Below are 27,792 nucleotides of genomic sequence, written 5' to 3' on the forward strand. Positions count from 1 at the left end.
TAAAACCCTTCTCACCTTCAGAAACCTTCTGAGGTCTTGCTTCCCTCAGAAGCAAGTTTCAGCTCACCTTCAGAAACCTTCTGAGGTCTTGCTTCCCTCAGAAGCAAGTTTCAGCTCACCTTCAGAAACCTTCTGAGGTCTTGCTTCCCTCAGAAGCAGGAGCAAGTTCCTCTATCATCCGTTGTTTAGGTAGCCTTTCCCTTTCATCAGTTAACCCTTTCCCTCCTTGACTTGCCACTGGAGTGGCTAGCCCCAGAGCTGCTGCCTTTTCCTTCCTCCCAGGCTGTGTCCTAAGTCACTGTGGCAAGGCTTGCTCATGGCTTTGCTCTCTTTCCTTTGTCTGCTACTCCTTCTCGGTCCTTGCTTCCTCCTTGCAACGCCATCTAAATGTGCCACCTATAATGACTTTATCCTCTATGTGGGACCAGAGGAGGAATGACTGCTGGGAGGAGCACAGAAAAAAAGAAATGCCACGGTGCACCTGTAGCAGCAAAACCAGGAACCTTCACCTGCCCCACCTATAATAAAACATGTCTCTCCCATATTGGTCTCTACAGCCGCAGCAGACACTGTAACTCTCCAATGGTTTGACTTTATCCCAAACACATACTCTTCCATTGTCTCCCAAGACAGTCAGATGCCAACAACCACCTGGTCTAGAATAGCTGCAGATCACTACCAGTTCCTCTGCAATGCTAAACTTTTTTTAAAGGCAAAATCTCTTTGCTTTCCCCAATATAAAACTCATATTTCCTTATGTTTTTGGTTTTGGCTCCTGATGACCCTAGGGTTAGTGCAGATCTCAGTTATGACTATGACTCACCTGCTCCTCTCTCCTGATCACTCCCAAGCAACCAACAATTGCCTGCCAGGGTAGATTCACACCTTAAGCGACAGCTGTGGCTTGTCTCCCTTGTGAAGGGAAGGTTCATGTATCTAACCTTGTACTGAACACATTATGGAGCTGCATGTATTCTTGAGAATTTGGTGTCTTCTGCAAACACCAGTCTATAGGAAGCAAGCACAATTGCCACCTGAAGTGTGAAATGGCCTTTGGTGAGAATGATTTCCTTAAAAGAATTTATGCCTTACAGAAGCAGCATGGAGCTACACAGGATGAAGGAGTAGTTGAAGATACACACAATTATTGTCAGAATCTTCCCTTGTCCTTGTTCTCTCCTTAAGCTGAAGAACGCAGCTGTGACCACAACAGCTAAAGAGACACAGATGCAGATTCTTTTAGAGAGGCAGCAAACGTAAGATAGGAAGGGGGGGTTGTAAGATGTTAAATGCTATCTTTTTAAAAATCAATTTAAAAACTTAGTGCATGTAGTAAGATAAAATCAGATTTAATGATGCTCCATGAGCATCCTAGAGCAGACATGAACAACTGATGAGCCCAGTTGTGATTCACAAAGTCAAATCCACTGGAAGTTTGATAGATCTATTTTTAGCTGCTTGCCTAGAAGTCTGAAAAACAGAGGGGTTGTCAAGTACCTTTAGGGGGAAATATAAAATTAGTGAGCTTTATTCAGCTTTGTGAGTCCCAAGTTGTGCAGAAGAGTGGCCATGTGTCCTATGTTACAGAGGACCGTCCTCTATTTGAAGGGCTACCATTTTAAAAAGGCAGGGATCTTGAAGTTGCCCATCAACTGCTAGGGTGTGGACACCATACTGTGCAGGTTTACAGATTCCTTGGTCTGTCTTCCCCAATATGGTGACATATACTGTATTTCCAGTTTCTAAATTTGCTTCTACAGTTTACATATAAATTTGCATGAGCACATTTTAAACAAATCAATGTCCCTTTTTGGTGATATATTTTCTCTTTTTAAGCAATGTTGAAGTAACCAAACTATTGTGTAGTCCTACAAGATTACTGTGAAGCTGCTCTTAACAAATCACAAATAATATCTGGTGTTAGCGAGTAAGGTCTCATGCGTACTGCGATGATTAAGTGTTTTGTATGGAATGCATGCCACGCTACCCAGGCTTGTGCCCCAGAGAGGCCACTTTGCTGCTGCTAATGCACCAAAAACAATTCAGGAGGCAGCAGTTGCAAGTTACCGGTCTCTGAGGTCACAGCAGGCACTGTGATTCTCCAGTGGTTTGACTTCACCCCTGGAGGTAAACTCCATTGTCTCTTGAGACAGACAGATGTCAACAACAATGTATTCTTCTTCTCCTGGATGGTTTAGGTTAGTTCAGTTTCAATGCTATTTTCGAGTAAGAACGGCTTTGCTAATGCAAACTTTTTTTTAAAAAAAATAGATATATATATTTCTCCTACCCACTCTAGGCAGAGCCTGGAAGATCTCAAAAGCTATTCTCTTCCCACAACCATTATGTTTCAACAGGAGGCAGCAGCTGACTGTTGAATAAGGAAGTCTGGAATGGAACTGTGCAAACATAAAAGCAGTCAGTTCTTCCAAAAAAATAAACTTCTGCCACCTTATTTCAAAGGCCTGAACTCTAATGTGCCTTCACAGACTACTGAGGGAATTACATAAAAATGATACAGAACTAAGAAAGTCAAATTATTTTCCATGCTTTGATGTTTATGTGTTTTTTGTACTGCAGGGCACTTGTGAAATGTACAGGGGAAAGCTAGGAGAATGAGTGAATGCTGCTCAAATAATTTGGGAGGATGGAACAGTGGAAAAGCCGCTTTGAACTCAGCCTGATGACATATCTTTTTAATCTTTCTCCTGTCACCTACCTATGCCATGAAAAAGTTGCTTTTACAGTGAACCTGGTTGTAAACACACAAATAAAACTCTGTAACGCTTCTTCCTGCGAAATTAGAGGCGGGATACCTGTTCTCTTTCAAGGGTTTTGCAATCTCTCAGATTGGGGGGGCTGCAGAAAAGTGGGTGCCCCCTGGGCTCCTCTGAGAGGAGGGCAGGGTATCAATTTAAATAAATTATCTAGTTAGAATAAAGGCTACCATGGCGAACCCAGATTGAAACTCCAAATCCTATGTAGGTCAAATTCAGAAATAGGCTTCACTGGGCTTCATGGGACTTCTCTCAAAAAGGTATAACAAAGGATTTTTAAAATTATAATTATTTAGTATAATCAGCCAATACAGCAACTACTGCTCTAGAAAGCAAGTATAAGTAATTCTTTTTTTGGCTTTAGTGCAATACACACACTTTCTTTAATGACGCAACTTCTGTCTCTGTGAATTATAAGTTTGCACACCTGTGTGGTCTACTTTGAATTTTCTCATTTTCTTCTGTAACGATCTATAAAGAAGCATGGAATCGAGATAACATTCCTCCAAGGTATTCTGTTGTGGTGAAATTGCATTTTCCCAGCAATAAACTACATAATGCTGCTTGGAAAATGTTATTTTCCTCAGCACTCAGTACTAGGGTTTCTGTTTCAATAACAGGTGCTATGTGAATGGTGCCTGCATAAATATCAAACACACATTCTGGATAGTGCCCAGGATGAAACTAACATCAAACAGCACAGTCTTCAACCATACAATTTTTTAAAAAAAATATTCAGTGGCTTATTGTTCTTGTTGTATGTTACTCACATCTGAGGGCATTCATTTAGACCTTTAATTATAGCCCTTTTAAAGGCCTTAGCTTTAGCAAAACTATTTACTCACTCACTGCACATAAATATGCCTGTCACATTTACTGCATTGTTTCCTGTTATCTCTTGATTTTTGAAGGCTGCACATACCTGTCACCTGTTCTTATGTACATGTCTGTCCTGATGAAAAGAACAGCATTACAGGATGCTGTTCAAAGTAGTTGTCTGGCTCCATTCTCCCCTTCCATTAATATCAAATAGACCATTACCTGGTGCAATGATGGGACATTCTACATTTCCCTACTCCATATATACACGTGTGTGTGTGTGTGTGTGTGTGTGTGTGCTTTGCAACAAATTGTTTATCCCATCTATATCCTGCCTTAGAGAGACTGATTGATCTAGTACTATGAGCTACCTGAAAGAGGATTGTGCAAATGAAAGCAATGAAGGTGTGCTTTGCAAGCCATGTAGATAGAAGCGTAAGCTCCATCAGGCACCTGGAAATATTTCAAAGAGCTTTGAGGACATTATTCTCACAAATATTAAGAGGAAGCAATTACTCCAGTAAGATCTGATCATTTTCAGCCGCAAGAGTGAAAGGTACACAGTATTGTAGGCTTCGGAATATAGATGGAACTGTAGCCATCCAAATAGTCACTGCTGAAGGCCAATGGTATTTTTTCCCCTATGTGACTGATGGTTAAGTTATTTTTAAAAGAATAAAATATTAAGACATTCAAGGCTTTTATCTCTGAGCCTTGGAGACGGAAAGAAGGAATGCGAAAATAGGACGGTGACATGAGTTAGTCCCCAAATGTTCCTTGCCTGTAGAATAAGAAACATGTCTTAAGAACACCAGTAGCACTTCTGCTGAGAAAAGTGTCAGGACCCTCAGAGAGAGGCACAGGAAGGTCACATTGCACCTCACAAAGTCTTCACTAAGCACAATGTGCCATTTCCACCCCCACATGATCATCACCCACAATCATCACTATGCTTTCAAATTGCATTATAAACATCTTGCTCTATGAGCCAATAGCTCCACGTAATACTGAAAATTTTTCAATAGTCTTATATGTTGTAGTTCTTAAATTATTGGTATTATTATTAAAAATAAAAAGATTACAATAGATTGTAAACCTTATCCCTTTTTATAATTATGTAAGATGTAACTAGTCCAAACCTTTGCATATTCTTTCTAAATGTTTGTCTCGTTTCAATATATTATGAAGGATTAACAAGAGGAAATATCCCTGGTAGAAAGCATATATTTATGTGTAAATTGTTCACTTTCATTGTGTACTTTTTGATGTGTTTTATTGTTTGTTTAGGAATACTTTTGATATATTTCTAATTATGTAATTCTTTTCATGGCGTAAGCCACCTTGAGCACGGTTTTAACTAACGAAAGGCGGAATACAAAAAAAATTATGTAACATAATGTAATATGTTTCCTCCATATCACCCTCTTGCAAAACAGTGGAAGCAGCATGAAGATTACATATCTGTCCATCCTTTTCATTATTCACTAATAGATGGGAAAGCACAGGATCTCCTATTGCGGAGGGCGGACAGACCGCCTTTGATCCTCCAGACATTGCTGAACTACAACTCCCAACATCCCTAACCATTGGTCATGTTAGCTGTGGCTGCTGGGAACTTGAGTCCACCAGTCTACAGGGCCATAGATCCCCCACCAGTGCCCTCTGACTCACATAACATTATAGGGTGTGGCACTGATATCCACAGACGTTACAGTTTTGGCAAGCCTGAGGCATGTAAAAGATCATGTGATTGCACTGCCCTGTTCTTTCGAAAAACACTGCTGTGACCAGGAGAACAATTCATACAGCCCTAACCGGGAGCAGCAAAGTGCAGCTGAGTAAGGTGTTGTTTCTCTTATTAAGGGCAAATTATTATTTGGTAAACCTCTGGAAGAAGGTCAGGCTTATATTAAACTGTTCTGAGCCTTCTGCTTACAAAGTATAGAGAGAGGTTGTTCTTTTGTTGCAGGTGTTTTATGGACAATTGCTCATTTTCTGAATTGTTTGTGCACCTTTGTGTAAGTTATGAATTCCTGGGTTGTTTTTCGTTTGTTCATTTGTTAATAAAATGAAATATAAAAATAACCTGCACCCAGCACCTCTGCAATTGCAACACAGCACCACACAACGCTCTGCAGTGTAGTGTGTGCCTTAGGAAAGGTGTGGTGATATTATCAAATTGTTTTCCCAAGTGGCCAGACGATGGGTGTGATTCAACTAAGTTGTTGCGTGTGCAGAACGAGGTCTGTTTGCACAGTGAGATTTCGTGCCCCCCTCCCTTGCACCCCTAAATCTGCTTTGGGGGTTGGGGAACCCCCAGAACAAGTTTGGGGTGCATAGGACAGGAGAGAGTGGAAACTCCCATTGCATAAGCAGACCTCGCTCCCCACACACATATTCTATATTGAATAGTTTTGCCTGGAACAACGAAGCCTGTGAATGTTCGATGCATCTCAAGCGAGCCAGACACTTATATGTGCACATACAATCCCTGTTCCTCCTTTGAAATGTAGCAGATCCTAAATATGACTGATGGAACAGAACAGCCATTCATTGAGTTGTTCCAGTGTTTAAATGAAGTTACAGTACCTGTTCAAAAACTACCTGCAGAATTCCAAATGCTTCTGCAGATGAAAGGCATGTGGGGAATTGTCAGGACAAAAGAACACATCAGATCAGTTCAGAGGGTAGCATTCTTGCCTCTGGGCTATAAAGATTGTAGGTTTCAAACACACACAAGCATTTAGATATCAGTCTATCACTAGGGCAAGTGGGGTGGGGGTAGGCAGGTGCCAGACGGAAAGAAGCAAAATATTTCATACAGAGCTCTACAGATGGGCTTGCCCACTTTGTTCCTTTCTGAAGGAAAGCTGTGGTCTTCAGCATTCAATTCAAAATCCACTTCAGATTTTGAAACTTAAATGTGTTTTGTTCCTTAACCCTGCTAAATAGCAAAGGATTTTAAGCAAAAAGAGAGATAAAATCTCCTTTATCTCTCTTCTGACCTCAAGCAACAGGAGCTTCCCTGCTCTCCAGGCTCTGAAGCGACTACATGAATAAAATACTGAATGAGATGAATTAATGTATTAGTGCACATTCTCCTCAATGAGCATGCATGCACATACCACCTTCTCTATTGAGAATAATGAGACCTTACTTCCTGAGCTTCCACTGTCCGAATTAAGGGTGGTTATTTCATTGGACAGGACCTTTTCGGTACCTTGATTATAAAATCATTTCTGAGTTTGGGACACTGTCCCCCTCCCCACCCTGATCCAGGTCAGTTCCTTGAGACTACAAAGTATTTTGTTCTGCCAAGATTATGGGCAGAGCTGATTGACTTTGTTCATGTTGTTTCTGAAATTGGCTTTATTAATGTCAATGTACATATTTTATAGTGCTATATTTTCCAGCATAAACAGTCTTCAATTGTATCATTAAGTAGAAACAGGAAGTGTGTGGTTTTTTAAAAAAAGAAACACACATAAAGCATATGGTTTGCCTACAACTGCTATTCACTAGCCTTTAATTGTGGCCTCGGCCCAGTATACCTGAAGGAGCGTCTCCACACCCATCATTCAGCCTGGACACTGAGGTTCACCTCCAAGGGTTTTCTGGAGGTTCCCGCACTGCAAGAAGTAAAGTTACAGGGAACGAGGCAGAGGTGGTCACTACCTCCCTGTGGAACGTCCTCCCATCAGATGTCAAGGTGATAAATAACTACATAATTTTTAGAAGACATCCGAAGGCAGCCCTGTATCTGGAAGTCTTTAACATTTGATGTTTTGTTATGTTTTTATATTCTGGTGGAAGCCACCCAGAGTGGCTGTGGAAACCCAGCCAGATGGATGGGGTATAAATAATAAAATTATTATTATTATTATTATTCCGAGTTTATGCTGGATCAGACTAAATGCTGGGTGATTCTAGGATGACAAAATTAACTTACCTCATTGCTGCATCTTCAGTTTCCCTCATGGAACTAATGCACCAGTCCACTCACTTAAACTAAATCTCATAGAGGAATATTCATCAATGTTTATTCATGTAGAATGTGCACACTACATTAGCCACAGTCCTATAAATAAACACACTTTCTCATGCACATCACATTAATCTTGATCCCATAAACAAATAGCCTGAGATTTCTATGAAGCCCCCTGTAGAAAAAATACTGTAGCAGAGGAAACATCTAGTCCATCTAACACATCTAGCTATAGAAGATGAAATCATATTATTTCACTTATTAGTTTATGATAGTAGGTTTATTGAGGGAAAACAAGAGTGGTTTTGTTTAAGGAGGATGCATACATTTAAGTACAATGATATTGATTTTTAGCACTGTTATGTTTTAATAGTTTGTGTTCCTGCCAAGAGCTTGGAACACAGCTTTTAAAAACAAATCCAAGTAAATAAAATTCACAATCACATGAGCAGAATCTGAATTCCTAGCTCTCGCTGCAAAACAGTCCTTTACAAGATTAGGAAAAAAAGTAGCATCATCTTGGAGTCACAAAGCATTGCATCTGTTTACAGGTCACCCTGGAACACCCAAAATGCTTTAACTAACCAAATACAAAATCAACTTGCCAGCAGCAGCTGAAAAGCTTTGGAATCGGCCTGAGTAGAAATTAGAAAATTATGAATAGACATCCCCTACAAATAAATTCTTAAAACACAGCAAACATTTCAAGACTGCATTTGCAGATATTTTGATGTTAATGCTGGGAATTATCAGCACTGAAGAGAAATGCTGGTCTACCCACAATGTTAAAAGGGTATTGTAGGAGACGCACAGAAGATGTAGCATTCAAAAGCAGGCACAGTCCTTCCCTCAAATATTCAATAAGAAATGTGGCTGTATATAATGGGGGGAGAGGGAGAGAAGCTTTGAAGGTCCACAGCAATTTCTTTCCACATGAGCACAGCCACCATGGAAGGGCTTTGATATTATCATAACAATTTTGTTTCTAGTGCAGCTACAGAGCTATTTGTGGAGGAGAAGGGGACACCCCTACCTTTACACTGTTCTTAGATGTAAGAGCAGGTTATTTGAGAGAGAGGGGACTTGTAGGGGAAACATTATCAGAAAGTACATTATCAGAAAGTACAGGAGGGGAGGAGTAAAGCGCTGACGCTATGATAGCCCAAACAGTTCTGTTGAACTGAAGCAAGGTTACTTTGTGAATAAAGGCCTGCTCACCAGCAAGGCACGGAAGCTAGGAAATGGGCTTGAATGAAGAGCCATGTATAAATGACAAAGGAATAGTCCATGGGACTCTCGAGAGTCTCCTCCAGCACCATAATTCAAAAGCATCAATTCTTTGGCGATCAGCCTTCTTTATGGTTCAGCTCTCACTTCCATACATCACTACTGGGAAAACCATAGCTTTAACTATACGGACCGTCGGTAAGGTGAGGTCTCTACTTTTTAAGATGCTGTCTAGGTTTGTCATCGCTCTTCTCCCAAGAAGCAGGCATCTTTTAATTTCATGCCTTTCGCATGATCACCAACAAAATAGTGTACCCAAAAAGTGCATATAAGGCAAAAGTGTGCATAAAAATGCTTGTATTAGTGAAAATAATATTTTATAATGCATTGAATTAAGGCAACATGCTTTCAGGAATGTGGATATTAGGCAAAATTACATACCAAACATTGTGTAGTAGGAGAAATTCGCTCTAAAATGCTGCTGAATTTTCATGAGATTTGTTTTAAATGCAAAAATATGGAAAGCTGAACTTGAGATTGGAAAACAGAGAAACTAACATTGACAGACTCATCCATCTCATCTACAGAGGAAGCCAGGAGTCTCAGAGACAAAGGAATAGAAACAGGAATGGATAGTATATTCCCAAGTGGTTGAGTTACTTCCAGATCACTTAGGAAACTGACATTTAGCACTGATTACCTGAAAAGTCTAAAAATTGCACATGTTACACTTTACTGTTAAAACTATGGATATTGTTTAGCTCATAACAGGGCCAATATTCCTACTCTGGGCAAGCTACGATGCGTATAGAAAGTTGCTGCCCCTTCAGGGCTGGATTTGGGAGGAGAGGATGCTCCCAGGAATATGTGTCTATGCTTTCAGAATGTAATCTTCATTTACCAGTGGAGTCTCAACTCCCTACAGTGCAAGGCCATATGTGTTACTTACAGAGCATGACATCTTTCTTCTTAATAATGAATAATGACTGTAACACAAGCATCACCTCACAGGTATCAGTAGCTGTTTATTCCTGCCTCTGTGCATGCTGCCATTTAAGATTAATGTGTGTATTGTAGATTACTGCTCAGAGCTAACAGATAACTGAGCCCTGCTGAAGGTACTGGCCATCTCAAATCACATTTACAGCTAAGAAGAGATGGTTTAAATGAAACTACACAGGCAAAGCTTGTGAATACCTTGAAGTACAATGAAATAAATGCTGGGGCAGGCTTTCTGAGGCTGGCATTTACAATATCTTATGGAATCCTGACTTCTACACTGGGAACCATAACACTTTTGCAAGACATAAAGCCAGACTATATAAATTATTTGTGAACATTTCAGATTACATGCATAGACCTAGCATGCTTGGAATGTAGGATGGTGGACCTATTGGCAGGAGTGGGGCATCAAGGATCAGATATGATTATTTCTCCTTCTTTATATGTTCCAACAAAATAATTCTTGTTTCTCTTTTGGTGATACCTTGTCTTACAAACTGACACTTGTAAAGCTACATATAAATTGGTTCATTAACAAAATTGACCTGCTAGTCCCTATTTCTTACCTACTTTTCTCAGGAGGATAGAATTAAACCAAAATTAATTGTTCCATTAAAAACAACATGCAGAAACGTGAACCTGTATAACATTTCATCTTTCACAGGTTCCCCTTGGGTTTATTTTTTATTAAATGGGTTGTCCTTAACTTTTCCATTAATTGGCATGCCTTTTTGGTTACAACACTAAGCAATTGAGGCTGTTTTTTGTATTTTTACTTGGTGGAACTGCAGTTCTAAAAAGTTATTCCCTTCTAATGCCAGGACTTCTACAATACTTCTAAATTAAAAGGTGATTTTAAATATTTTCACTGCACCATGGTCTTATATTGAGAAACATCAATTTATTCACTGTATACCCAGAGTTGAGTATTAAAACCTTTTAAAATATCTTGGAACACTTGGATTTGGTTGCATGCAGAGTCTGAGTAAAGGCCCAGCAAAACATATAAAAATCTATTTAATTCCTTGATTTGTGAAACAGTAGCCTCCTCTCCAGCCAGGAAGTTGAATCCAAGCCTGCCTGCCAAATTGGCCAATGGCAGGCAGGCTTAGTGGTGGGCGCCTAATAAGAGTGGGGTACAGATCATATCAGTTCATTTCAATTTAACATCCCTATAACTAGGTCAACTGGACTGAAACAAAGGAGCACTCACAATTAGAAAATGCATCTTACTGTTCTTTAGCCATGGGAAGGGAAGAAGAATTCCAAAACTTAGCCAGGCTGAGAGGAAGCATAAGTAGGTTTGTAATCATTAACCAAATTATACTTTGTATTCATGAAAAACACTTCAGGTAACCTGTCACACGCCCAGTGGAATCTGGGTTCAGAAAAACAGAGTCACACAAGTTACTGTGTAAATTCATCTTCATACAGTATAGTATCATAAACCACCATTAGTGTGAGAATCAATTTCATAATGACCAGGAAAATATTGTAGACCAGATCATAAGAAGTTTCTGAAATGACATCAGGAGTCTTTGGAAACATAAAAGTTTCAGCTCTGCCCCAAACTACCAATTACTTTTGCTTTTTGAACTCTGTCAAAAAGATTGACCTCGAATATTCTACACAGCTTCAGTTAACTATGGATGGATTTATCACAGTTCTGCTGAGTGCATACAATCATGCCTTCTATGCACTCAGATGGAGCTCTGAAAAGCCACACAAAGTTTCTATGAAAGACATATAGCCATTAGTAAACACTTCATGTCCCCTACATTGATTTCTTTCTGAATCCATGACTTTAAAAAGCTAACCTATGCAACACATTTCAAAAACAAGACTGGCAGCTAAATGTTATAGCCATACTATACCAGTGAAAAACAAGTAAATTAATTTGTTTTTCCCCCAACAAGAAGATCCTTGCAGCTTTCAAAAATCTGTATCTAGGAAACAAATCTAGTGAAAGTTATCACTATGCTTACTCTACTTCAGACAGGAAGAAAAAATGCCCTGACCACTATGACTGCAGAAGCCCAAAGTTATTTGGTCCTTTCCAGTCCTTTGTGGACAACTGTGCCAGAATCTAGACAGAGGATTATGCTGTGGAACCTTGTTGAGATGTGACTTGGAGGTAATCATGGTAGCTCTGTTCAATTCAATTCAAAATCCTTTATTAGGCATATCACACCTCACATTAACAAACAAACATCATATACAGACTGTATAAAATACGGGCTCAGCGAACACAATTTATCCCAGTCGTATTCTTAACTCCAAAAAATAAATCAATGTACATAAATAATATAATACAACACAGCAACATCACCTACCATTAAAAACCACTAAGTCTCTTTATCATGGCCCATTCTTTCTTCATGGACAGCACTTAAAAATTCAGCCGTTATTAAAGTAATTTGATCATCGCTGTCCGCCAGCAGGTCCTGAACAGTTGGTTGTATAAAAAACTGTCTATTAAATTTTAGGGTCTCAAATAATTGTCTTCTGGCATAGCTGCCAAAATGGTAGCTCTGTTCCTCAGCAAAAGATGGGCTGTATGAGGTAACTATTCAGTGGATTTGTAGCTGGTTGACTGACCAAACCCAAAGAGTGCTCACTAATGGTTCTTTGATAACACTGGGGAAAAGTGACAAATGGGGTGGCAATGTCACGTCATACCTCTATTTCAGATTTCCTACCCTATCCAGAATGTGCAACAAAATGGTGTTGCTAAGTATATAGTATGCTATTACAAAAGCATCTGCTCATTCAGAAGCCACAGCAAAAGAAAAGTGCATCAAGCCCCTGTTAAAAGTCAGCCTGATACATTTTCTACAAAACTGCCTCAAAAGCCAGTTTATCTTCTTCTGGCATTTGCTAAATCTAGCTCTTTAAGCCTACAGTACATGCTTCATGTTTGCTAAACGAAACAACTCAGAATTCCATGCCTGCAACAAATGCCAACATTTTCAGCTGGAAAGTGATGAAGAACAGCCAATGCCATGATGTAAGGAAATACTACATGCTCAGTTAGTACCATTTAAGGAACACTCTGATACACAGAAAGATCTTTGTCTGTGTCCCTCTGGTCAAGGAGGGTCAACATTTACATCTTAGGGCTGTACTGAAGGAAAACAAAACAAATATGTTCCACCACTTAAAATCCAACACAGGTTATCACAGCAATCCAGAAATCTGTGTTTTCCGTGCCTGAGGGACTGCTCTGGGCTTAATTAGGTTTTGGTTTTACAAAAGCATCTGTTGCCTGTTGCACACTCTGCAAATCTGAGGGGACCACTACAGGCTTGGTATATGTTTTGTTTTTACAGAAAACAAAAACTTTATCAAGCCTTGAACAGCCCTATTGTCCCTGAGGCCTGCAATGCTGCATGTGCATGCAAATATAGAAGTAGTCGGAGAAAGCTGCACAATGGACAACAACGAAGTGAGCAATCTGAGGGAGCCCAAACAGTCTATATATTCCTTGGCAAGCATTCATCTTTCCCTTTTACTGCAGCCAATTAAACATCAGAAGTTTGGTTCCCAAGCAAAAATGGGGTGGGGGTGGGGAGTGGGAAAAACAACCTTTGGAAAAGAGAGAAAGAACTGCTGAACGTTACCAAGAACGATAAAGTCTATCTAGGCATGAAATACATCCAAACAATGACACCATCCTTATCTTTGACTGAGTTGTAAAGGAAAGAAATTAGGTATACTAAAGACCTTCATTCGTAACATAAAAACCTTCTCTGTAAGCTAAAGCCTCTCAGTATTATCATTAGTCAAGATTTAGAATATAGTACTAACTTGATACAAATCAATAGTGCTTTCTGCAAAGCCAGGTGCTACTCCAGCATTCACAGAGCAGGCTTTCTTCCACTTTGTCCAAAATAGTAAGGTAGGCCAGAGTATTTGTAGCTATGCCAATTTCACAAAGTGGGACCATATCTAGGCTTTCTGCATGCTTACTTTGATAATCTAGCAGTGTAATGAACTGAGAGGCACTCCCAGCAGAGATGCAGTGCACCCCCCTAATAAAAGCAGCTACCACCTGCTCCTTTGATTTCCATTACTTCCCAGGCAGAAGGGACTTTAAAGCTATGATAATTTATCTGAGAGGGGGGGAAGTACTTTTAGCAAGCTCTCTGGTATGCTAAGGTGAGAACCCAATCCATACCTTTCCTCCTGTGTCTCCTTTCAGCATGGTCGAGTAGCTCAAGCATTGAGTGAAATCAATCCAAGCTAGGCAGATTCATCAACTCAAGGCTTCTCATTCAGGTAATTGTATTCAATGTTAAAATGTAAACAAGTAAAGACATGGTAGTTACATAAAAGAAAGTAAAAAGTTGTTTATCCAACAAAGGCAATTTATTACAATCCTATTGTAGCTTGTTGTTGTTGTTTAGTCGTGTCCGACTCTTCGTGACCCCATGGACCAGAGCACGACAGGCACTCCTGTCTTCGTGACCCCCATGCCTCCCACAGTTTGGTCAAACTCATGCTGGTAGCTTCAAGAACACTGTCCAACCATCTCGTCCTCTGTCGTCCCCTTCTCCTTGTGCCCTCAATTTTTCCCAACGTCAGGGTCTTTTCCAGGGAGTCTCCTCTTCTCATGAGGTGGCCAAAGTACTGGAGCCTCAGCTTCACGATCTGTCCTTCCAGTGAGCACTCAGGGCTGATTTCCTTAAGAATGGATAGGTTTGATCTTCTTGCAGTCCAAGGGACTCTCAAGAGTCTCCTCCAACACCATAATTCAAAAGCATCAATTCTTTGGCGATCAGCCTTCTTTATGGTTCAGCTCTCACTTCCATACATCACTACTGGGAAAACCATAGCTTTAACTATACGGACCTTTGTCGGCAAGGTGATGTCTCTGCTTTTTAAGATGCTGTCTAGGTTTGTCATCGCTTTTCTCCCAAGAAGCAGGCGTCTTTTAATTTTGTGACTGCTGTCACCATCTAAATCCTAACTTAAAGCCTCCACTGAACGAGGGAGGGGCTCAGGTCCTGTTCCTGAGACAAGATCTAGACTAGGAGTGGAGAACCTTTGGCTTTCCAGGTGTTGCTGAAATGCAACTCACATCATCCCTGGTCATTGGCCATGCTTACTGGAACTGATGGGAGTTACAGTTTAGCAACATCAGGAGGGTGGAAGGTTTCCCACAACTGCTCAAGACAGTGAACAGAAATAGAGACCAAAAAAAAAGAAGAAGCATGGTGTGGTATCTAACATTTAATAATAATAATATTTTTTTATTTATACCCCACCCTCCCCGACCAGGGCCGGGCTCAGGGCGGCTAGCACCAAATATGAATTACAATAAAACGTAATAGGGAAAACAACAGCAACAAACAAACAAACAAACAGTTAATTAAAATACGGCTTAAAATACCTCTTAAAATACAGACTCATTTTAGTAGTAGCCCGTAAATCAAGACCATAAAGGGAAGAAACATCAGATATTCACCCAAGCCAGCTATCCATGCTGGTCCTACATGGGCCAGCAAAAAAGCCAAGGGAAAATTTATATACCAAATTCCATATAAAGGGTCAGAGTGAGTCTAAGCCGAAGGCCAGGGGGAACAGCTCTGTCTTGCAGGCCCTGCAGAAAGATGTCAAATCCCACAGGGCCATACAGTGGTACCTCTGCCTCTAGCAATATCGCAAACCAGCACCATTCCATTGTGACCTGTGTGCAAAATCCCCGTCCACAGCTATTACAAAACTAGTTCTGAAAGTTTGAGGAGCAATTTCCTTCTCTGTTACTAATAGATGGTTTGTTTTGTTTTGCATACAGCAATTTCAGGATTTTGGACTAAATTACCAAAACAGTGGATGCTTTGGATAGCAGCAAGAATTGTATATAGATAAACCCACCCACACACTGCTGCATACCTTAAATTAAAGAGTACAGTAAATCTATATTGTGCACTCTGATATCTCAGTAATCTAAAATACATTCCCAAAAGCACACAGTTTATTATAATAACATCACTTCTGAAAGCTAAAGGTATTTTAAATGAAGCAAATAATGTTGGAACATGGCGGGCTCCAATCAGTAATGGCTGAAGATGAAAGTGGTGGTATGAAAGGTGCTGCAGAATAGGAGGCTATGATGGCTTCATAGCTGGGCAGGTAAAAGGGGTGTCTACAGTTTTATTTTTCTAGAAAAAGAGGTGCTGGAACTCACCATGAATGCCTCCCTTATTCTCTTACAATGGCAATGGTGCCCACTTGAGAGGTGCCAGAAATGAGTTCCAGTGAGTTCCAGCCTTGGATGTCTAATAGTTTCAACATCTGGGGAGGAGGAAGATGGGGTGGTCTGTGTGTGAGGGGTGCTGCGGAAAAGAAGGCGGATCAGAGGCATGGATGTGAGATGAAGTTGAAAATGGGTGTAAAACAGGGCTGTAGAAGAGAGGTGTAGCTTCAGAAATGCAGCTGGAAAGGGGAAAAGACAACTTAGTAGTTGCCTGGGTGGGAATGGGAGACTCTAGGGGATGAATGTGGAGTAGGGAGTGGCAAGCAGAGTGAGCAGGGGCACAGCCAAGGGTCATGTATATGAATGAAATACATCATGTATGCCCTCATATCTAGATTTACATAATCACCATGCTGCAACATGGTTGAAGTGAATTCCAAATAATGAATTGCTAATAAAAGTTTCCCAAGTCTCAACCTCAATTATCAAATGAAGAGGCGAGGAAATATACTGCTTAAAACAAGTACTGGAAACCTAATTTGCTTTCTCTAACAGAGCAAGAAATATCTCAAGAAGAGAAACTTTCCAACCAGAGGAAGGACAAGACAACCACATGCAGAATTGACAATATATGCAGATTGGAAAAAAACTCAGGCCAGGAATAAGTGGGAGGGTTGAGAATCTTAATTCCTTCTTGACAAATCAAAGTGGAACTATTAACTTTCCAGGAAATAACAGCACACTGTGTTCTGAAACTTTCAGCTCACACAACGAACATCTGCTCCAAACACTGATAGGAACAGGTGGGCAAATAACGTTGATGTGAATTATTCAAAACCAATTCAACCTGTGCTACTCTTGCAAATATCATGTGGGAGTGCTATAGAGGCAAGAACATTCATTTTCTATCAATGTAATTTATTTTACTGATTCACCTGGGACCACTTGATATGGAATGAGTGTCCTGCACAGATAGCAGGTTGAAAAACAGCACAAGCCGCATATAGACTGTGGTGTGTGTGTTGTATGTCTATCTGATTGCACTGCCACTCCCTGAAAAACTGACAAATGACTTCCCTGCGCATGTGCAGACAGCAAAATCAGTGTGCACACAACTGCTGTGCAGGATGGTTACAGATGACGTACAAAGTCTTCAAACTTAGAACTGCTATCCCAGTTTGAAGTGGCACTTATCTTCCCGGGGGAAACAAGATAAATAGACAAAAGTTATAGAACTAAGGGCTTTAGGTAACTAAAGAGCCAAACAAAGAGTTCCATGAGGCCATGGGCCCTTTAGACTTGTCCCCCTGCCTGTAAAAGTCAGTGTGGAAAGTTTCAAGAACAGTTTACAACAGTCTCTTGTTCAAAGAAGGGGAAAGTCATATCTAACATTAGATATGCACACACTTCTGGTTGACTCTGAAGTAGCTCTTTAGACACTGGTTTAAAAACATTCCCTAGAAATGACTTGCTTGTCCACTATAGACCAGTGTTTCCTTTTTGTTTCTTTGGCTTTGTTTTTTCTTATCCATTTTCTTTCTCTTCCAACTCTTTCCAATTTCGCCACAAACACTATCCCTGTGAGCTCCTGTGGTGGGCTTACCCAAAATTAATCTATTACAATGGTTTCAAGGCTGAAGTTGGAATTTTATTCACCATATTAACATTCAGAGCTATTACAGATGCTAAAACAGAAAACTCTGCTTGTTTAATTTTCCCACTTCAAACTAATTAAAATTGTAACCCAGAATCAGCTTAATTAATTTTAGCGTATCTGGCAACATTACCCAGTGGCCTGGGGGAGTGGTACATCTCTTTTGCCCCAAACTGAGCTAACAAATATTCCAAACAATAGCAAAACCTTAATAATTTTGACTTCATTACTGACATCTCAATCCAAATGTCAATGGAATTTGCAGAGCTTAAAATCCTAATGGTAGTAAAGCTGAATAATTAGACTTAGGTCATAAGGACATCATGTTAGAACGGTAGATTCTAAATAATTAAGAACTAGTAAATAGAAAAACTGGAACATAGTTTAAAATGCAGTTGTGTGCACATCTACTCAGAAACATGCCCTGAGTTCAGTTAGATTTACTCCTAGGTTGGATCTAGACACATCAAAAAAACGATTCAGTTAAACGTGCTGTAAACTTCATGCAGAGAAATCCCGTTGGTGAAAGACAGGAACCCACAGCACCATCTGGTGTCACAGTGTTATAACGCATATAGAGCGCTTTATCTTTACGAATGTAGCTGAGTCCCTAGGTAAGTGTGCTGGAATGCAGTTTCAGGCTAAAGTCACTGCTATCCAAAAGCATAAACTATTACAGTTTTATTGCAGATGCTGAGCATCAGCTTCTGGACCAACACAGTATTGCCTAAACAATACTGAAGTTTGCTTTTTAAGCCTTACTTTATAGGTAATTGATTAAGACCACCATTAGTAAAAAAATAAAAAATGTTTTATATTAGTGCAGGGAAGGCAAATATAAAGGGTGGTTTCAATATTAGCCATACCCACAGTAGACCCATTGAAATCAATGTCTGTTGGTTTTAATGGACTGACTCTGAGTATGACTCAGTTGGCTATGTCCAGCAATGTTGCTTGTTGTATTTATATCTGATAATCCTGACTTTAAGACTTCAAAAGCACAAAGTTTTTAAAATTAATTTCCACATAATAATGTATTGCTTCAATATGAAGCAGAGTTAGAAGAAGTGAACGAGTTTATAGTGTGATGGGCCCAAGATGTTAGCATCAATATTCATATGCATCTATGGGAATATTTATGAAACCTAGAACATAGTTACTCATTAAATATGAATATTAGAGAAAATTACTTCAAAATGGTATTTAAATGGTATGTTACTCCAGCCAAGAAAAGCAAAATCAATTGCAGACATAGCACCTTTGCTGAAAACTTTAAAATGGGCAGATATTTTCCATATGTGGTACATCCAGGGGCGTAGGAAGGGGAGGCGGTGGGGGCGGACTACCCCGGGTGCCCCCACTGAGGGGGTGACATTTGGCATGCCGCCCACTACTCCCAAGCCTACCCCGAGCCATTGTGGTAAGGGGGGAGCTGTGCCACTTTGCCGGCAGCATTCCCCCCTTCCCCATATGTTTTGACAGCTTGGGGGAGGCTTGGGAGTCACGGGCGGGCGACACACCAAATGTCCGCCAGCTTGCTCTGTCCCCGGCTGCAGGGCCTGCACGCCGCTCTGGGCACCTGAGCGGCTATCCCGTGCCTGGGAGGGCACCCTCCCGAGGGGTACATCTATTCTTTAGCAAAAGCATATTGGAGGGAAATTATATATGTCACTAGAAAATATTTTAGGTTGTGTGATACCCTTGGACCCACTGTAATAATGTGACATAGACTGCAAAGCCAGAGAACTAAGTTCGTATACAATACCTGTTGCAGTGATATATCCAATATTAGTGTGTTAAGAAAATGTAAGATCAATATTAAAATGAAAATAGAAGAAGAAGAAGAGTTTGGATTTGATATCCCGCCTTTCACTCCCCTTCAGGAGTCTCAAAGCGGCTAACATTCTCCTTTCCCTTCCTCCCCCACAACAAACACTCTGTGAGGTGAGTGGGGCTGAGAGACTGCAAAGAAGTGTGACTAGCCCAAGGTCACCCAGCAGCTGCATGTGGAGGAGCAGAGACGCGAACCCGGTTCCCCAGATTACGAGACTACCGCTCTTAACCACTACACCACACTGGCTCTAGGTACTAAACAAGGATGTCCTTTCTCACCATTGTTTTTTACTCATGCAATGGAGCCTCTAGCAACATCAGTGAGGGAGGATTCAGAAACTGAGGGCTATGAAGTTTCTGGTGCACAACATAAAAATCAGTTTATTTGCAGATAATAGAGTTCTTTTGATTTCAGATCCAATCTCATCTATCACTAAGATTAAAACATTATTAACTCAGTACGAACATCTCTCTGGTTTCTACTTTAAATCTGAATCCCTTTTTATAAATGTAGGAAAATGATATGTCTAAACTTATGATATGTGCCAAATCAATTAAATATTCAGCAATTCACATTTCCAATTTTTTCATACATTATATCACATGAATTATAATCCAAGTATACAGAAATTATGACCATACTTTTTATTATTAATTTTTATTGAGAATATTTCAATTGAACAGAATATAGGGGGGGGAGAGAATACAGTAAAGAAAAAGAAAAGAAAAGAAAAGGCATATTACATCACTATATAGGCAAACAACAACAATTCCATATGTTTGTCTGGTATGTAAGTATGTAAATGTTATTATTATTCAAATAGATAGATGGTTACAGTGCTACCTCGGGTTACATACGCTTCAGGTTACAGGCGCTTCAGGTTACAGACTCCGCTAACCCAGAAATAGTACCTCAGGTTAAGAACTTTGCTGCAGGATGAGAACAGAAATCGTGCTCCGGCGGCGCGGCGGCAGGAGGAGGCCCCATTAGCTGAAATGGTACCGCAGGTTAAGAACAGTTTCAGGTTAACAACAGACCTCCGGAACAAATTAAGTACTTAACCCGAGGTACCACTGTATTTATAACCTACTATATTTTTTATAAACGTTTTCCAAATATCGTTATACTTGTCGAGACAAAGTTTATGTAAAATAAACTCCACTGTCTATTTTATGTAGTAATCTGCAACAAATGTTTGAGCCCCATGCTGAAGGAGTGGTCAAATTGTTCTGATTCCCAAAGGGTTTCCTTTTTATTGAATAGCTGCAGGCATGATAGCATGGAGGAAGTAGCAGACTAAAGCTATGTTGTCATAAGACTGGCTCTTCTTCATCCTGCTAGGCCTATATGGTTTTCTCCCATAGTATCTCCTCCTATGAACAGATGCCAAACTTTCTTTGTTGACTTTTATACAGTTTTCTCTATATGCTAATAAAGGTTGATTGACTGATGTAAAATAAAAAATAAAATATCAGAGTGGTTTCAAAATGAAATGTACATGCATTTTTAAAAAAATATCAGTTGAAGGGGCTAGCAGAAGTCTCAAGCAATGTCCATTTCAACTGAATGTAACAGCAAGCCACATCTTCACTTAATCACTGGGAAATGAGGATGCTATCACCTAAACCATAAATAACTTGAAATAAAAATCCCATGAACACAAACCTTAGCTCATGGAGGAGGAGTGGATGATAAAATTATCAACTTCCTAATCATTAATGCTGTTAATTGCATTGGATGTCGACTGGGTGCTTCTTGATATGTGTGTTTATTTTCTCCCTAATCTTTAGTCCCATTCTCATACCCGAAAGTTGTTTGCATTGTAACAGCAGGTGGTAATAAGGATCTTAGATTCAGCTGGCAAAAAGCATAATGTGTGATGGCATAACTGCGTCACTTTCCGTATAAACTGGCAGCACAATCCTGGACTGTGCAGCTGTAACCAGCTATAGTGTGACTTGCCCAGTTTCCAAGCCTAAGAAGTTACCTGATTTAAGCCGTTATAGCTAGTGTGTGCTATAATGTCCAATTGGCCACGTGCCTCTGCCTCTACAGCATGGCAGTGTGTATACCAAAGCAGCCCCCTGGCTCTTTAGCAGAATGGATTGGAAAGCATGTCTCAGTAAATGCATTGGGTACTTGCAGATGTCACTCTTCAAATTCAGTCACTAAAATTACAGACGGCACATTCCAAGGCTGAAGAGATGGTGGGGCAATGCCAGACTTAAGACAGCTGGCCCCTCATCATCCCTCCTGTTTCGGGAGGGGAGACAATCAATCAAATAATAGCTTCTGAGTGACTATTGTGACATCAGCCTTGTACGAATTTCCCTTGAAGTAATCTAAATAGAAAAAGTTCTGAAATACAACAGTATAAGGACAAGTTGACAGATATGAAGGAAGCAGGAACACAAGTCCCCACTGGGAAGTGGAAGAGTGGTAAAGACTGCAGACAGGGATAGGAGCAGGATGTGCACCTGAAAGCAGCCCCTATCTTCCCCATGTCCAAACCCTTCATCAGGCTGCTTCTGGGGAGTCAGAAGCTATGAGCAAATCCTGCTTCTGTTACTGGGCTCAGGCAGCAAGCATTCCCTCAAAGAACTGCCTCATTGCTCTCCCTGGCCTTCCTGATCTTCCTCAACCAGCATTCAGTTTCTCTGTCTGCTTCCACACACAGAATCCGATTGACTTTACAAGGAGAACAGAGCATTACTTCCCATGCTCAGAAGAAACTGCAAACAATAACCAAGAAAGTGTAACTGAAACCCAAATTGACTTTCCCAAGTCCCACATCTATTTAATTTCTGTGTAACATAAATTTATCACACATTTTTGTTTAAACCTAGAGTTTCCAGTGAACCGATTTTTTTAAGCATGGCAGGATCCAGTCCACCTTCTCTTTGACATTCATTCCGTTGCATTTGGGGGATGAAAGTTGCTCTCTTGGAAAATGTTATAAAGATTACTATCGAGGCTGGTTTTATTCACTTTTTGTGTCAGTGGTCTGGAAAAAAAATATGTAGCAAGGTGATAAAGAAAAGGATAATGGCACAAAGTGGAGGGGCGAATCATTGTCAATTTAAGAGGCAATGGTAATAAACTTCAAAATGATTTGGGCCATGCAGGAGTAGGCTGGTAAATGATTTATGTGGTTCACTGGAGAAAAATGGAAGGTGATGATTTAGGATATAGTGTTTGTCACAGGATTGGTTTAGCAAAAGTTTACTGGTGAAAAGGACAAAAGTCACTGCACACAGTTCTCAAAATGATTAGAAATAACCACTGCTTTGCTTTAAAACAATGCCTCCCTCTTTTGATTTTTGGTGCATGCAGTAAGTCATGCAAAAGCTTGATCCATAAAACAGTTGAGCCATCATGTTGCACTTAAGGAACTTTGGGGCTACAACAAAAAGTGGAACTTATCAGAATAAAAATATATATATTATATTGTTTGCAATTCAGGATATATATGCCTTTCTACCATGTGTATCCATGGGCTGGGTAGCTACTGTGTATATCATTTGCCAAGTCTAATATTCAAGACAAAGGAACTACCCCATCGTAATATGCACACATTTTCCTCTATGGAGATGGCATCCATGAAGGGAAGTTAGTGGAAAAAACAGCTCTTAATCTCTGGATACAACCAGTTCAACTATAAGTATACCAACCCAAGTAGATCACAGCATCACTCTGTATTCATTGGATAAACTATACATAAGCACAAGAGTCTAATATGAAGCCTTATAAATCAATTAAACCATCTGACCTTCCTCAAATACAAAGAAATTTGGGTCCCATACCAACAGAAAACGGTTAACTGGCACATATAAAGATACTGTATTGTTGAACTTATGAACTGGTTTCTGAATGAAATTTGCTGCTGTTCAATACTATTACAATAGAAATGTAATACTTCACAAGAAAGCACTGTATTTCTGTGCTGAATCTGGCCATTTCTGCAACTGCAGATAAAACTAGAGATATCCTGGGAGGAAAACCTTTGAGGGCTCAAAAAGTCCACTACTGCAAAACCACTTCAGTTTATTTGGAGAAAATATGTTTTATTGGTGGTGGTAAAGGAAGTGACTTTTTGGAGAAGACAGCTAAATCATTGTGCTAAACCTAGCATAAAACATTTTATAGACAAGGGGCGTCCTGCCAGCCATGTACATAGTTACAAATGCTTGTTTTATTACTTTTCATTTAAATATGTTATCCTTTCCTACAACAAAATGGTGCTTATTCCCAAGTCAATGTCTTTAGCGTTAAGGCAGCAGAACCAAACTCCATTTTATTCCTGAAGTCATGCTACTGCTTTGCTTAGGTGAGCATAAAATATCTGCACATGCTCATAATATTTGTATTTTTATCAGGGTTGGTCAACTGTTTCTTTTGGCTTTTTGTTGTTACATAATTTACAACTGCTTGTGATATGTAAGAAGAGAAATGTTAATTACATATTTCACAAGTTAATCAATGCTGTCTAAAAACAAGAGCCCACTTTGATGGGGTTTTTTAAAAAAATACCATTAAGTGCAAGGTCCAAGGTGTAGGTGCATCTGCCACAGGGTCATTAAGTTGGCCTACAATCAGTTTTAAGCTAATACATTAATTCAATTGGGCTGAAAAGACAAGGAACATGATTCTGTGATTCACAACTATTTAAATCAGCATCCTTGAACTGAAGCAAGTTAACAACAACCAGATAAATTCAAAGGGACTAGAACAGTTTAAATGCGTGTAAGGCAACTGTAGATGATTTGTGAATCACACTGTAAAACCCTACCAGCCACACACAAACAAAAAATACAAAAATAGGAGGAAGACCTGTGGGTGATGCGTAAATAAATCTCCAGATCCACTGACATGATGATTAATCCCACTCTGTCAAGGGTCAAATTCCCACAGCATGACATTTTTGATCACTGAGACTTCAAAACACATCTTTTTGAGGCTACATATCAAACCAAAAGCAGGAGTTTAAATCATTAACAGCACTGATTGGCTGGGGGGGGCATTTTGAACCACTGAGTAAAACAAATTGTGTAATTGCAGGGACTCAAGAACCAATGAAACTATGCAAAAACATACTGAATTAGGATGGATGTCGGAAGACTTGTCGTATGTTTCACCTGAGCCACAGACCTCCAACTATATCCCCAACAATATGAATGGAAATGAGAAACCCACTTTACATGCAGATCTACCAGCTCTCCTTATTTTTATACTTATCTCCAGAATTTATATATATCACCTTTTTGTCACGCAGTGTATCCGGCAGAACACCATGGGAGAAATACTAAATTTGAGAACTAACCTCTCATGCTCCCACTTGAAAAACTGATTTCTCAGCTTCATCTTCGTTCTGGACAATTTCACCGTCACCAGAGTATCCAAATCCATCCGTTTATCAATTAGAGCAGAACTAAACTGAGCTCGTTAGATCAAAGTGAAGACTTCAGAAATGCTGTTCAGCTTGCTGGTATTGCTGCACCTTGATGTAACCACACTACAACTTTCCCTGACCTGCGTACCTTTTTACTGACTGTCATTTGCCTGGATCAGTGGATATGAAATTTGGTCACATCACATATTTTGTATTAAGAAACCATACCGGGGAGAGAAGAAGTGATATAGAGCTTCTGTTTTAGATAGCTAGCATGCATCTCCAGTGATTTCTGGTTCTTAGATAGTGTTGCCCTCAGATTTGGAGGGGAACCTTTCTGGGACCCCAATATGCTGCTGTTGTGGGGTGCCTCAGATGCTCAAAGCTTAGTGCTACTCAGCTCTGCAGTAGGGCTAGGCTACCCAGTTTTATCCCATGCCAACTGTGGTATTTCATAGTATTTCACCTTTTGTCACTGCGAGCAGTATCTTGGCATATTCCAAGCATGGCCTGTTCTATGGCCCCCAGACAGAATTTCTAAATAGCTGGTCAATTTGTATTTGGTGGGGTTGGTAAAAGGGAGACCCCTAAGGACATATTTCAGTCTGGGTAAGATATTAATTTTAATGCTGTGAATCCCACCCAGTCCTGAAGAAGCTCTGCAAAAAGGAGACTATTAGCATTTAGCTATTGTAACATATTTTGACCCTAAATTTATTCTTGACCATGTTCAAGATTTATCACAGAAAAGGAAATATCCTAAAAACGTTGATCTGATAGCAAACAAAAAAGGCCTGTCACATGCACAGTATTCAAGATGCAGCTTTGTTCAGACATATTAAGCAAGCACAGCATGCACATGAAAGTACCTTCTCCCTATGATGTACATACACTTATGAATAAACATTTTTATTCTTGGCATGGGCACAATGATGCCAAAACATTTGAAGGCACGATTAAGTATCTGCAGGCATGCATCGTGGATTCGCAGCATCTACAGAATTAATCACGGGGAGCACAAATAAGGCTGTGAAGCTTACTGCCTCAAACAGATTTTTAAGAAGACTTCTGTATGCTTACTCTCCTACCGTGCTACATCAGGTTGGGGAATGGTGGGATGACCTAGGAATAGAGATGAAAGAACCAGCTTTTAGCTGTTCCTTGTCAGTTTCACTAATGCTCACAGTTCTGCCCCATTTTGTGTGTGTGTGTGTGTGTGTGTTTTCTAAAAGAGCATGCACAAAAATACACACACAAATTGTATGCATTTTGAACACATTTTTCACATAAAATACATGCTTTTGTGTACACTTTTGGGGACTGAAACTGCATCGTGAAATCAGGAACAGTGCATAATCTGACTGACAGCAAGCCTGCGCGTGTCATATTGGGTTCGCAAAAAAGTGGACCAAATGACCTGTCCATGCTGATCCCTACCCAGGAAGCCAAAGCGGAATGGAGCTGGGAACAAATCTGAAGCCAATACATGTGAGTTTTAAAAGGACTAAGCAATAGGAAATTTGAGTGGGGACACTGAAAAGGGGTTCAGACAGAAGCTGTAGAATAACTGCTTCTATGATTACTGTCTTGTAAAGAATAAAAATGAAGATCTGCCATTTTAGCATCACTACTCTAGATGTAGGGGACTTCGGTTTTCCTTACGCTTTGATCTTTGGCACGTCCTCATGATTTGTGATGTGCGCCAAACAGGTCTTAAGAGACAAGCCCAGAGTTAGTCCCAACAATGTAAACTATAGAAATAACACTGCCACACAGCTTTTTAGGCCCTCTTCTTCCCTTTGGCAAATGACTGTACTGTTGAAATGGTGACAAGATCGCACTGGCCTATTTATTCTGAGTGTTTATAAGTGATGCCAATAAAGGTTTGATGATGATGATGATGATGGTTTTAGGCTCTAATTAGTGTCACTTAGCTGTTCATTATGCATTTCCAGAGTAGCCTTTGATGCAGAGCAATGTGGCATGTGCTAGCAGGACAATATTCACCCAGCTGGTTTTGCCATCAGCTATCATGTTATGAAATAATAATAATAGTAATCCTATTATTCATAAATACAAAAACAACACTGAGAAACAGTTCCACGTAGACAGAAGAGTGATAAATTGACCATTTACTTCAAAAAAAAATCTATCCAGCAGGTGTAGCTATTGTGTACTGGTGCCATCTTGTGGTGGAGAGACAAGAGACTAACAATTTTATACATACCTGTTCAGAAGTAAGTTCCAATAGACTTACTGTGTGTGTATGGACTGCAGCCTAAAGGCTCTACTGCCATCAAACAGGAAAGAAAGAACTGAAGTCCTGTTCTTACTCTCTAGTTTTTAGTGGATGTCCATATCACTTGACCACTGGTTTCTAATGTCAAGTATTCCACAAAACCCATGTATAGTCATGGTCCTTTTTAAATGCATCACAATGGGAAAGAGATGTAGGCCTTTAATTGTCACAGTGATAGCAAATGTGTTCACCAGGCCTACAACATATGCATTCTTCGCTTGGCACCTCCTGTACTGCTGTGCAGTCAAAGCCACATTGACACACATTTACTATTCTCTTTTATGTATGGCGTATTTTAGTTGTTGTTTGATCTCATTTTCAGCTATTTCAGTTAAGGCTTAAAGCCAGTAACTGTTCATTTTAATGTTTACTACTCACATATGAGCGCTGTTCGCTGTAACTGCTTGCTTATGTTGGTCTGACTCCATTCTCAGTTGATTAACTTTAATTAGCATAACTCTCTATTTAATGTACAAAATTAATGCTTTAAATAATCTATATTTTAATCACACAGCTGATCATGTATATTTTGATTGGTCCAGGGGCTAGTGCTAGTTACTGGCAGTGCCACATGTTCAGGGTGTGCTTGCACCAACATGTTCAGGGT

At 40.0% G+C, this 27,792-nt stretch overlaps 1 long non-coding RNA gene across 1 annotated transcript in view; it reads right to left on the reverse strand.

Annotated features, from left to right (window-relative positions):
• LOC128407901 (uncharacterized) overlaps positions 1-27,792 on the reverse strand; it is a 101,317-nt gene that overhangs the window by 69,474 nt on the left and 4,051 nt on the right. The window lies entirely within an intron of this gene.

This window comes from Podarcis raffonei, chromosome 2, assembly GCF_027172205.1.
Source record: "Podarcis raffonei isolate rPodRaf1 chromosome 2, rPodRaf1.pri, whole genome shotgun sequence".
In the NCBI taxonomy this organism is placed as follows: domain Eukaryota; kingdom Metazoa; phylum Chordata; class Lepidosauria; order Squamata; family Lacertidae; genus Podarcis; species Podarcis raffonei.